This window comes from Grammomys surdaster, unplaced genomic scaffold, assembly GCF_004785775.1.
Source record: "Grammomys surdaster isolate TR1022 unplaced genomic scaffold, NIH_TR_1.0 142, whole genome shotgun sequence".
Taxonomy (NCBI): domain Eukaryota; kingdom Metazoa; phylum Chordata; class Mammalia; order Rodentia; family Muridae; genus Grammomys; species Grammomys surdaster.
The window spans coordinates 4,216,053-4,227,609 of NW_021604600.1; the positions used below are offsets into that span (position 1 = coordinate 4,216,053).

At 47.7% G+C, this 11,557-nt stretch overlaps 1 protein-coding gene across 1 annotated transcript in view; it reads left to right on the plus strand.

Annotated features, from left to right (window-relative positions):
• Positions 1–732: 732 nt before the first annotated feature.
• The window catches only part of Slc5a11 (solute carrier family 5 member 11), a 61,199-nt gene continuing 50,374 nt past the window's right edge, over positions 733–11,557 (plus strand). The window contains exon 1 of the mRNA XM_028764224.1: positions 733–862. The gene's annotated coding sequence lies outside the window, so the exon portion shown is untranslated. The remainder of the gene's footprint in view (positions 863–11,557) is intronic.

Genomic DNA, 11,557 nt, shown 5'->3' on the forward strand with positions numbered 1-11,557 from the left:
TCCTCTTCTGTTATCAGTGTGAACCATCCCATAGGCTGCTGCTTCCCACATTGAGGGTAGGTTCCCCTGGTTAAACCTCTCTGGAAACATCCTGACAGACACGCTGACAGGTGTCACCTAAGTGGCTTTTCACCCAGTAACACTGACAGTGACTTCAGCATAGCAGCCTACAAATGCTAGGAATGAATAAAACTGTTTGCAGCCTTGAGCAGCTGGAAGCCTCGCCACTCTTCCCTGGCCTGCCCTGGAGTCTTGTACGCTGTGTGAGCTCTGTTCGGGGCCTGCTTCTTCCTCACAGTTAGTCTGGATGCTGCGTGTCTGTCCTGCCTTGGTCTGAGGAGACAAAGCACAGTTGACCGCACTGGGGCTGCTGTCCATCTGGGCACATCCCTTTTATCTCCTGCACCCCCTTCTCCCCCTGCTTCTCCAGCTGTCCTAAGGCTGCCTGCTCCCAGAGTGGAGGGGAGGCGGGAGAGTGAGTGAGCAAGGCAGCCCAGGACCCAGGCTCCAGGCTCCCCTGCCTCTCCAAGCCATGGGCCCCCTGCCAGGTAAGGGCACTGGCCAAGGCCCAATGAGGGCAGGGCAGGCCCCTTTCCTCACGGGGCCTGCTCAGAGTTCAAGGGTTCTGGAGAGACCATCCAGGCTTCCTTTAAACTGCTGCCGCAGCCGAGGCTGGAGTTTGGAGTTTGACCTGTGTGGAACCTTTCTCAGCAGCAGGCAAGGAGGCAGGGCCTCAGCTGTCCTCTGCTGCTCTCTGCTGCAAAGGACAGGAAATCCCAGGGGTCTCCCTTCTCACAGTCACTGCCTTCGGCCTCTGAAGTCCCTGGGACCCTAGGGCGGTAGAGCCTGCATCCTGAAGAAGGTAAGCTCCCTCCTCCCTGAGATGTCCACTGTCTAAACTGGGAAGCTCCTTGGGTCTGAGGACTGGACAACCACTCTGGCTGAGCTCCCATCTGTGAACTTCGTGGGAATCAGAGAAGTTTCATTTGCTCCTGGCCTACAGGAGTGTGGTTTGGGGGTGGAGGTGTCAGCAGCTGACAGCATAGGCCAGGGGGTCTCAGCTCTTCTATTCAGGAACAATGAGGGACGGAAGCCTCAGATTCTTTATCTGTCAGATGAGAATTTGGAGGTCAGCCTGGCCTGGCCCTCAGGTGTGGCAGAGAAGAGTCCGGAGAGATAAGGAAGGGGAAAGCTGCTTGGGTCACAGGAATCTGGAAGGCTATACTGCTGCTGTTAACTAGCACGGCAAAGCCATGTCCTACCTGCACAGCCCACCTACACAGCCTGGATCTCTTCCAGCTGCTAGGGAGGGTGGGTAAACAGACATCCCCTAAGGCTGTTGAACATCTTGCACAAGGTGACACAAAGAACAGGGCAAAGCTGAGAACCAGTCCTCATGGCTGTGAGCTGGTCAGCTCTGGAGAATGGCTGATAGACGATTCTGAAACTGCACTTGACAAATGCTGCCATTGTAGGGATATTTGTTTGTAAGTCTAGTGTTTATGGAGTGTCTGCTTTGGGGGCACAAGATAAGGCAGACTAGTTATCTCTGCCTTCCTGGTGCTCACAGTACTGTGAGACAAGGAATTACAGGAGAGTTATACAAACCATGTGCCACGCTTCATTAAACTGTGAGCAAAATGACATTTGATATGAAAGGCACCTGACTTAGGCTGAGGCTAGGAGTGGGCGGGTGGCGTCTAAAGAACGAGGAGGGCTTTGTAAAACTGTGGGTGAGAGCATATCAGACAGGGAAGGGAAGCCAAGGATCCTGAGCTCATAACGAGCTTTCAAAGAATGGACAGAGGCGAGCAAGTGATTTGCTTTGTGTTCAGATTCCTCCTTGGCTTCCATATCAGGAAGAACTTGAAAGGAATCTAAAGGAGCAGCAGACAGGAAGAGAGTAGCTCCTTGCTCTGGGCGGGACATGAGTGAAGGTGGTTAGTTAGGACCACGAACAGATTCAAGGTATGTTTTGGAAGTAGAGGAAAATAGAACTGTTCAGATATCACTTGTTGGATATCTGGTTGGATATATACATGGATCTCGTGGATGGATGGATGGATGGATGGATGGATGGATGGATGGATAAATGGATGGATGGATGGATGGATAGATGGATGGATAAATGGAGGGACAGATGGATTCTTGGGTGGGTAGACACATGGAAAGATGGATGAATAAACCAGCATACAGCTGGGTACGTGGGTGGATGTGACTTAAGGATGCTTTGGGCTTCAGGTGTGAGCACACATGGCCAAAGTGTCAGAGACACCTGCCTTCTGCTGAAGAGCTTGATCTCTGGCCTGTACTTGCATATTTTGGATATCTGCGGGGCATCTGTGAGAGATGCCATGTTGACATGAATGAACATGTCTGGGTTAAACAGATGATCCCACAGGATCATACCACAGTATTTTGGGACAGGGCCATACCTGTATGGGATAGGTGGATAGAGAAGATTCATCTAGTTGCCCAGTACTCTCATCTCTTACCCCCTGTGGCCCATTAGGGAAAATTGCCTTGCTATCCCATACTTTGAAATTCTTCCCTCACCACCAGAACTGTGGTTTTTTTTTTTTTCCTAGTGAGCTGGGATAAGTCTGTCCATCAGCCTTTTTCTTTAAGATTTATTTATTTTATGTATATGAGTACACTGTCTTCATGCACACTAGAAAAGAACACTAGATCCCATTACAGATGGTTGTAAGTCACCATGTTGCTGCTGGGAATTGAATTCAGGTCCTCTGGAAGAGCAGCCAGTGCTCTTAACCACTGAGCTATCTCTCCAGCCTCCATCAGCCCTTTTCTATCCCAAGCATCAGGAGGCTGGTGAGCTCCTTCTTCCGGCAGCCCCAGGCCCTCTCAGTTTTCCTGGCCTTGCAGTGGACCGTCTCCCCCTTGCTAGGTCTCCCCCTAGCTAGGCTGGTCCACCACCAACCTCCTTAGACCAGGCCAGACACAGAGCCAGCTTGTGGCCATGAAGTGGCAGGTTTCTGTTGAGGCACAGGAAGGAAGGTATAAGTGGCTACAACTCAAAACTTGGTGTCACTTCTGGGCTTCTGCCAAAGGTTCTATCTATCTCATGATGGGTGGAAGTCAAAGAGTTAAACCTGGGCTGGGGCCTAGTTCAGGAAGCGGTACTTTCCTGTTAAGTGGAGGTTACTGGAGGCCTAACCTTGTAATGCTGAGTTGCAAATGAGATTCACTCGCAAGCATCCAGGTCTCCCTGGCCACAAAGTCCACACTCCTTTCTTTCTTCCCAGCTGCTTGTAATTGAAGGGTGTGAACATATCGAGCATCTTGTTCCAGACCATGTGACGACACTCACTTGTTCACTGCGGTGGACACCTGACTGTCATTCCCATTTTATAGATGGGTAAACAGCCTGGGAGAAGCTATTGCTCCAGATCACAGATAGAGGAAGCAGGGGAGGCTGAGCCTGTGTGCTGAGGTTCTGAAGTCTGCACAGTTGGTTTGCAACAATACATCTATTTCCCAGGGAGTCTTTTGCCCATAGTTAAAATTTATAATTAGATGGTAGTTTTCATTTTCTACTGGTGCAGGGGAACCACTTCCTGCCTCCCTGCGTGTGTGTGTGTTTTTTTTTTTCCTTCTTCCTGGGAAACTTGCCAGCATCTTGGCAGAAGCATCAAATTTGACACTTGGTGTTGGGAGTGTCTCTAACATACACAGGAAGGCATTAAGCTGTGAGCAGTGGGATGTGGATAACACTTCTTTTCCACCCCTTTTGAAAAGTTTGGAACACACATAAGTTGAAAAGATTGTGACTCTCATCAGCAGGCACATACAGGAACCAGACTGAGACCAAAACCCAAAAGCAAACCAAAACAAAACCCGGAGCAAATATAGTCGGCTGCAGGTGGCTCTGACTTAGCTTGCTTTGCTGGTTTGGTTTTGTCTGCCCTTGCACTGTGGTGTGGAAAATTTCCACATCTCCCTTAGCACAATCGGTCTGTAAAAGGCCAGAAGGAGCTGTCCCTGCTTGACTGAGCTTCCTTTTGTGCTCTGGCCACTAGGCAACCTCAAGAGCAGCCTGTTCTGCTTGCAAAGAAAGCCTTTGTCAGGACTGGCTGCCCTCACCCCACCCCTCCGGAAGGGAGCTGGCAAGGGGCTTTGAGAAGGGGATCGAAAGGCCCACCCATCCCTTGGCCGTCGGAAGCAGGCTGGGTTCATATAATCATGGTGCTCTGTGCAAAAGGCACTGAATGGAGCTCATTTCATTTGGTGGTTCTGGGCATGGCAAGGGCCTGGGGTGAAAATCATGAGAACGGGAGCAGGGCTGCCTCCCTGAGTGTGGTGAGCTTGGTACACAGCTAGTGCCTAATAGGTACTTGCTCTACTGAGCCCCCAAAGGCAGATAGAGCTCACTATGGCACACAGATGATAACTAATAAATGTTCCTTTGGGCATCCAGGGCCTAACACAGAGCCTGGCACACAGCTGGCATCTACTAATGGTCTTACTAAGGGGCTGGAGAGATGGCTCAGTGGTCAAGAGCCCTGGTTAGCTCTTCTGGAGGCCTTGGGCTCAGTTTCTGGTACCACACAGTGCCTCATAGCATCCTATAACTGGTGCCAGAGGATCCAGTGCTCTCTCCTGAGCTCACGCACACATGTGGTACACATGTGCACACACATATATCCAGGCACATGCATGTAAAAAAATAAACAAAACATTTTAAATGTCTCACTGCATGTCCAGGGTATAACATAGAACCCGCCACATAAATGGTGCCTAACAAATACTCTACTGAGTCCTAAGTCCCAGCACAAATATGACCTAAGGTGTATAAAAAAGCAGTCAAAGGGAGGAAAAGAGAGACAAGAGAGGAAGGCAGAAGGAAGGGAGGAAAGCAGAACAGACAGCTGCATGGACACAGTGACCTGTCCTGTGTTCCAATAGCATCTGTGGCCTTGACTGGCACACCCAGGGCCTGACCTGGCTTCAGTTTGGCGTCCCAGTGCCTTGTTTCTCACCCATGAGCTGAAAGTACGACCAGGAGGATGAAACAAGAGGATGCAGAGAACATACAACATACTTGGCACCCAAGCTACATGTCACTGTGATCACAGTTGTTCTGTGTGCTGTGGGTCAAGGCAGGTGCAGGGAGGCAGCCCTGGATTCCCAGCATCTGTGGTCCAGCTCCTGTCCCCACCAAGAAGATACAGCCTCCCGGCTCCAACATCTCTGAATCACTTAGAAGCTGTGCCAGCCTCCCCCCTGCAGTGATGAAAGACTTGCTTATGTGTGGGCCCCCTCAGTGCCTGGCAGGCAATGGCAAAAAGGAGCCCGGTAGGGGCGGGGGTGGGGCTGGGGACACCGATGGCCCAATGGGTTCAAAGCAGAAGGCCGCAGTCCTTCCTCCCCTCTTGCTTCTTTCTATTTCCTGAGATTTTCTAGATCCTTCCACCACTTTTCTCAGGTACAGCAATTATCCCTACCTGGATTGCATTGTGTGCTTCTCCAGGGTTCCCTGTTTTCTGAAGCAGAGGATCATGCCATGCTGAGTCCCAGGCTGTTGCATTTCTTATGTGACTTCAGACAGGGATGCTAGACCCCTAGGACCCACAACTTTCTCACCTTTAAAGGCATTGAGAACATGTCCTACCCAGTGAGGCTTTGATCCTTAAGACAGCACCCAAGGCCCGGGGAGCTACCTCCTTCCCGAGCCTCCAGAGTCTTTCAGAGTTGGAATCTACAACTCCCCATGCCCATCCTAGAGCTTGACTCTGGTCACATAACACCTCAGCTCAGGTATCACCATCCTAGTCCACAGAAACAAGGGGCCATAAATTCCAGACCTGCCTGGGTCTCAGGGGAGGCTGGAGCTGGACGGGAGCCTGCCTGCTCCTTTATCCTGTTTCATAGGCCGTGAATCAGAATGCCAGTCTTTCAATGCTGCTCTTCCTTTTCTTGTTTCCCTATAAGAGCTTATATTAGCATTTGCCCTTGTTTTCTCTTCCTCAGAGAGTCTCCTGTCCCAGATCTGAAAAGCTGGGTGTGCTGTTACCTCAGGACTAAGAGCAAGGTTCTGCCTGGGGAAAGACAGTCAGGGCTGCACTTGCAGTGATAGAGGCCTTGCAGGCCTCGGAGTACCTGTGGCTTCTCAACGAAGAGCCTACAATTAAGGGGCTATCTTAGCCTACAGTTAAGGGGCTATCTTAGCCTACAGTTAAGGGGCTATCTTAGCTTTCACAACTTGGGAGATGCTCCTGGCACATAGGGGATACAAACCAGAGATGCTGCTGAGCATCCCATAATACCCAAGAAATCCAAAGTAACTTCCCGGTCAGACAAGAGTCCTCTTAGCTACCTCACACAAAAGTCAGTTTGAACATGGGTCATGGGCTGGAGAGATGGCTCAGCAGTTAAGAGCATGGGCTGCCCTTCCAGAAGACCAGAGTTCAATTCCCAGCAACCACATGGTAGCTCTTCTGGTGTACATGAAGATGGCTACAAAGTCCTCATATACATAAAATATACATAAAATACATAAATAAATCTTTAAAAAAAAGAAAGAAGGAAAAGAAAATGGGTCAAAGACCTGAATGTAAGGCCTGAACCTCTAGGCAACAGCTGGCTAGGCCTTTTTAATAGCCCTCCCTCAGTGCAGCGTATACAGCAGGCGTCAATGTGTGGGACTGTGTATAACTGAGAAGCTTCTGCAAAGAAAACCACCAGAGAGAAGAGGCAGCCTCAAGAACAGGGAGATGACAGGAGATTAATATCTAGAGTATGTAAAAAGCTAAAAAAAATTAAACGCCAAATGCCACAATCATCCAGTCAATGAACAGGCAAAATGAACTAAGCAGACAGAGTTCTAAAATAGGGCCAAAGGCCAGCTATGACACCATAGGGTAAACTGAGTCAGGCTGCCAGGTGTGGTGTCCACGACTGGGGTCAGTGGTGATAGCAGCTTACAGCAGTCACACACAGAGTGGCTGAAGCAAAAGCAGACTCCAGCGTTTTATTTTCCTCTTAACTCTTTGTATACATAGCCCTTAAGACAAAGTTTTTCTATGGAGGAAGAAAATTACCTCATAGCCATAAGTTACATATTTTCTAAAAAAACAATCACCACAAAAACATTCTTCAAAACCAGATTAAAATCATTACACAAAAGGAAATTACAAGAGGATTCTCATGTCTTCCTTTTTTTTTGGAAACATATCCAACTAAACAAATCTCATCTTTCTTCCCACAAGCTCACTATAATCATAAGGCAGTGACTCTCTCGTCATGGATTAACAAAGGCTTAAGCAGGCCAAGTCTATAGGAACAAGTTTCTCCCCGTGCTTGGCTAAGGACAATCTGTATTTACTAAGGAACAGGTCATTTGTCTTTTTTTTTTTTAAAGATTTATTTATTTATTATATATGAATACACTGTAGCTGTCTTCAGACACACCAGAAGAGGGCATCAGATCTCATTACAGATGGTTGTGATCCACCATGTGGTTGCTGGGATTTGAACTCAGGACCTCTGGAAGTGCAGTCAGTGCTCTTAACCACTGAGCCATCTCTCCAGCCCCCAGGTCATTTGTCTTAACGTCTTAGTTTTGAAGTCTTGAGTGGCTAGACTGTTCTCTGTTTTTATACTCATAATAGAAGTGTTTACAGCTTATTTACAACCTTCTTATTTCCTGGTGCACACCGAAACCCTGTTATTATATCCCTAGATCACAAGATCAGGGAGCTCAGGCCCAACCTAGGGTGAATGCTTTCTTTGATCGTTAACTTGTCCCAAGCCTATTTTTCTCACTACAATTATATGCTTGTAACGCATGAAGGCTCACTGTTCTCCTGTCTCTAACTCACACGGCTTTCGCCCTTGAACGAGAAAGGGACACATTCTATTCTTGATTCTGACTTTAAACTTTCCGTCAACTACCCTCACTTCCCAAAACTCCTTAAGTCAAACCAGGAATTCCATAAAATCATAAATTCATCTAAACAGCATTATCTCATGAACTTTCATCTTCATGCTGATCTGCAGGAAACTTGTCCAACAGAGTGGGCTATCACTCAGGAAGTAATCACACCAGGCTGTAGGCAGTGAGGGTCTCCGAGTGTCCACTCACACCGAGCCAGATGAACGAGGAGTATGGCCGTGACAAACATCAGAAAGCACATCAGTAGCAGGAAGCAATCCTGAGACAAGGTCTCTGGATCCATACCTTTTTAGAGTGCACCCACTGTAGTCCAGCAAGATGGTGGGCCATCTCCAGGGACCTCACTAGTCCACTGTAGCTCTTCCTGCATGGTGCCCACCAAAATAGAGATAGAAATGGCTAATCGATACTTGAATAAATGTCCAACATCCCTGCAACTAGAAGGAAACGAAAATCAAAACTCATTTAAGATTCTATCTCTCCTGTTAAATCACCAGTGAGTAAAGCAAGTGTCCACAGATGCTGACAATGATACAGCAAAAAGGAACTCTGGTCACTGTTGGGAGCGCAAGCTGATGTGGCCGCTACTGGCATCAGCATAGCTGTTCCTCCAGAACCGAAAAGCAGAACTACCCTTTGCTGTACTGCTGGCATGTGCAGAAAGGCTCAAAGTCAACATTCCACAGACTCACCACCATGTCCTGTTTATTGCTGCATGCTCACAACAGCCACTGTATGGAGCCAACCTTGATGCCCATCAACAGATGAGATAATGAAAATGGAATTTGGGGACTGAAGAGATGACTCCACAGATAGGAGCATGTACAGCTGTCCCACAGGGTCCAGGTTTGGTTCCCAGCACCCAGGGGGCACAGCTCACAATGCTTGTAGCCCCAGCTCCAGAGTTTGACTTCCAGTTTAATCTGCACTCATGCACACATACCACAGACAGATATGCACAAGTAAAAATAAATGATAAAAAGAAAGAAAGGGGAATTTTATTCAGTTATAAGGAAAGAAAAGCTAACCTCTGCAGGTCTGTGGATGGAGCTGGAGAGCACCATGTTGAACAAAAATGTCAGATACAGAAAGGTGGTCATTGCACGATTTCTCGCATATACAGAGCCCAGACTTTGTAAACATAAATTCGACATGAGCGCAGAGGTGGAACTGTAAGAGGGAGGAGGGGTCAAAGATAAGGAGAGGGAAGCGAGAGGGTAAGGGAGGAAGAGACAAAATGCCACACATTTTCTTTCATATGGAAATAATTTTATACATGACAGAAAAGCTGAAGGGGGAAGTTGAGAGAAAAAAGGAAGTCAGTGGGAGGGATGAGGGTGGCCAGCTGGGTGATGTGAGCAAGGCACACAGTACACACACACACACACACACACACACACACACACACGCACACGCACACGTGAGAGTGTGGTTGTGAAGCTTGTTCTTGGTTAAGAGTGCTTGCTGCACTATCATAAGGACTGGAGTCTGAATCCCAGCACCCAGGAGACAAGCCAGGCATTCTACAAAGGCCTGTAACTCCATGCATGCATAAACACATGTTTATGACACACACACACACAACAACAACAATAAGTCAGACAATCTAAAATGTCAATAAGCAGGCTGGGCATGCTGCTGCATGCCTGCTATCTTGGTAGTGGAGAGCTAGGTGTAGGAGGATCACAGCAGGTTTAGGGTCAGCCTGGGCTTCATAATTCAGGCTACAGTATATAGCAGGATCCGCTCTAAAATCAAGAGCAAAACAAATTAATTGCTCACTCAAAGTGTCAATAGCACGGTGAGCCGGGCAGTGGTGGTGCACGCCTTTAATCCCAGCACTTGGGAGGCAGAGGCAGGTGGATTTCTGAGTTTGAGGCCACCTTGGCCTACAGAGTTCCAGGACAGCCAGGGCTATACAGAGAAACCCTGTCTCAACAAACAAACAAACAAACAAAATGGCATGGAGAAAGAGACCTAGCTCTAAGGACCAAGAGTGCACACACATACACACATACACACATACATCCTCGTCACTGCTCCCCCCCTCCCCCACACTCAGGTGCTTAGACCCAAAAAGTCAATAGCACAGAGAAAGAGAAAAGCCAGCTCTAAGGACCAAGTATATCCTGCTCAGGTGACCAGGCTGCAATGGTCTCTGTGCAGCTCCTAATAGAAGCAGGACATTGCTCTTAAATGTCCCTGTCCTGCTTACCCTACCAAGTTTTATAAGCAAATTGCAGATGCTTTCTCTGACCTTCTACCTGTGATGTGGTTAGATTGTGTGTGTCTCCTTAAGAGTCATAGGTTACAACCCAAATCCCAGCACAAAAGTGAGAAGAGGTGGGGCCACTGAGCAGTGCTTAGGTCCTATAGCAAAGCCATCACAGACTGGATTAGTTCCCTTCTAAAAGAAGCTTTCTGGAGGCTGCTTGTTTCTTCTACCCTGGGAGGACTCAGAAAAAGCATCATTTAATGAGGGCCACCTTTCACCAGATAGCAGCAAACTGTTATCACCCTGATCTTGGGCTTCTCTAGAACAGTGGCCCACAGATTCATGCTATTGATAAATTATTCCTGGGGCTTGAGAGGTGACTCCATCATTATGATCACTTGCTACTCTTGCAAAGGGCCTGGGTTCAATGTATACCACTCATATCATTGCCTATAACTCCAGTGCCAAAGGCTCTGACACCTTCTTCTGTCTCTGCAGACACCTACATGTACACGATGCACAAACATACACTCAGGCACACACATGTACACATAAAACAAACCTTTAAAATGTATGCAGGCTAAGCTATTTTGTTACAACTGCAGTAACAGACCAACCAGCCTTGAAAGCCACGCTGTACTTCGCCCAGGCAGAGCCATGGCCTTAAGACTCACTTCCTGCCTCTCTCAGGCTGCCATCTGAGCCTATCTCTCTATCCCCAACTGCTCATGCTACTTCCTTGTTGTTATTATCAGCATCTTACTGCAGTGCTGGGAATGGAACCTAGGCCCTTGTACACCCTAGACAAGTGCTCTACCACCAGGCTGCATGCCAAGGCCCACCACTTCTTTATTAAAAATTCTTTAATGGCACTATTTAACCTGGGGCAAAGGTATGCACTGGGGATATTGATCTTTCAGGATGTGAGAGATTTTGATCATGATGATTTGTACCTAGTATATAGAGATCAGATGCAACACGTGCCACAATGGACAGGACTACCTCATAGCTAAGGCTTTCAGACATCCCAGACAGTCATGGGGGCAAAAACCATGCTTGTAAATATATGAGTCTAGACCCTTCTCCAATTTATGGAAGACACTAGTGTACTTGTTTTGTTTTTGTTTTCTGAGACAGGGTCTCTTTATATAGATAGCCTTGGCTGTCCTGAAACTAACTATATAGACAAGGTTGACCTTGCACTCACAGAAACCCTCCTGTCTCTGCCTCCCAGTTGCTGGAAATAAAAGCGTGCACCACTATGCCTAGATGTGTACTCATTTTTAATATTCATGGCATCGTCTAAAATATTTTTCTTAGGACTCTTTCTTAAATTAGAAGAGTGATGGCTCAGTTTATAAATTTAAATATTTGCCTTCTTTCCTTCCTTCCTTCCTTCCTTCCTTCCTTCCTTCCTTCCTTCCTTC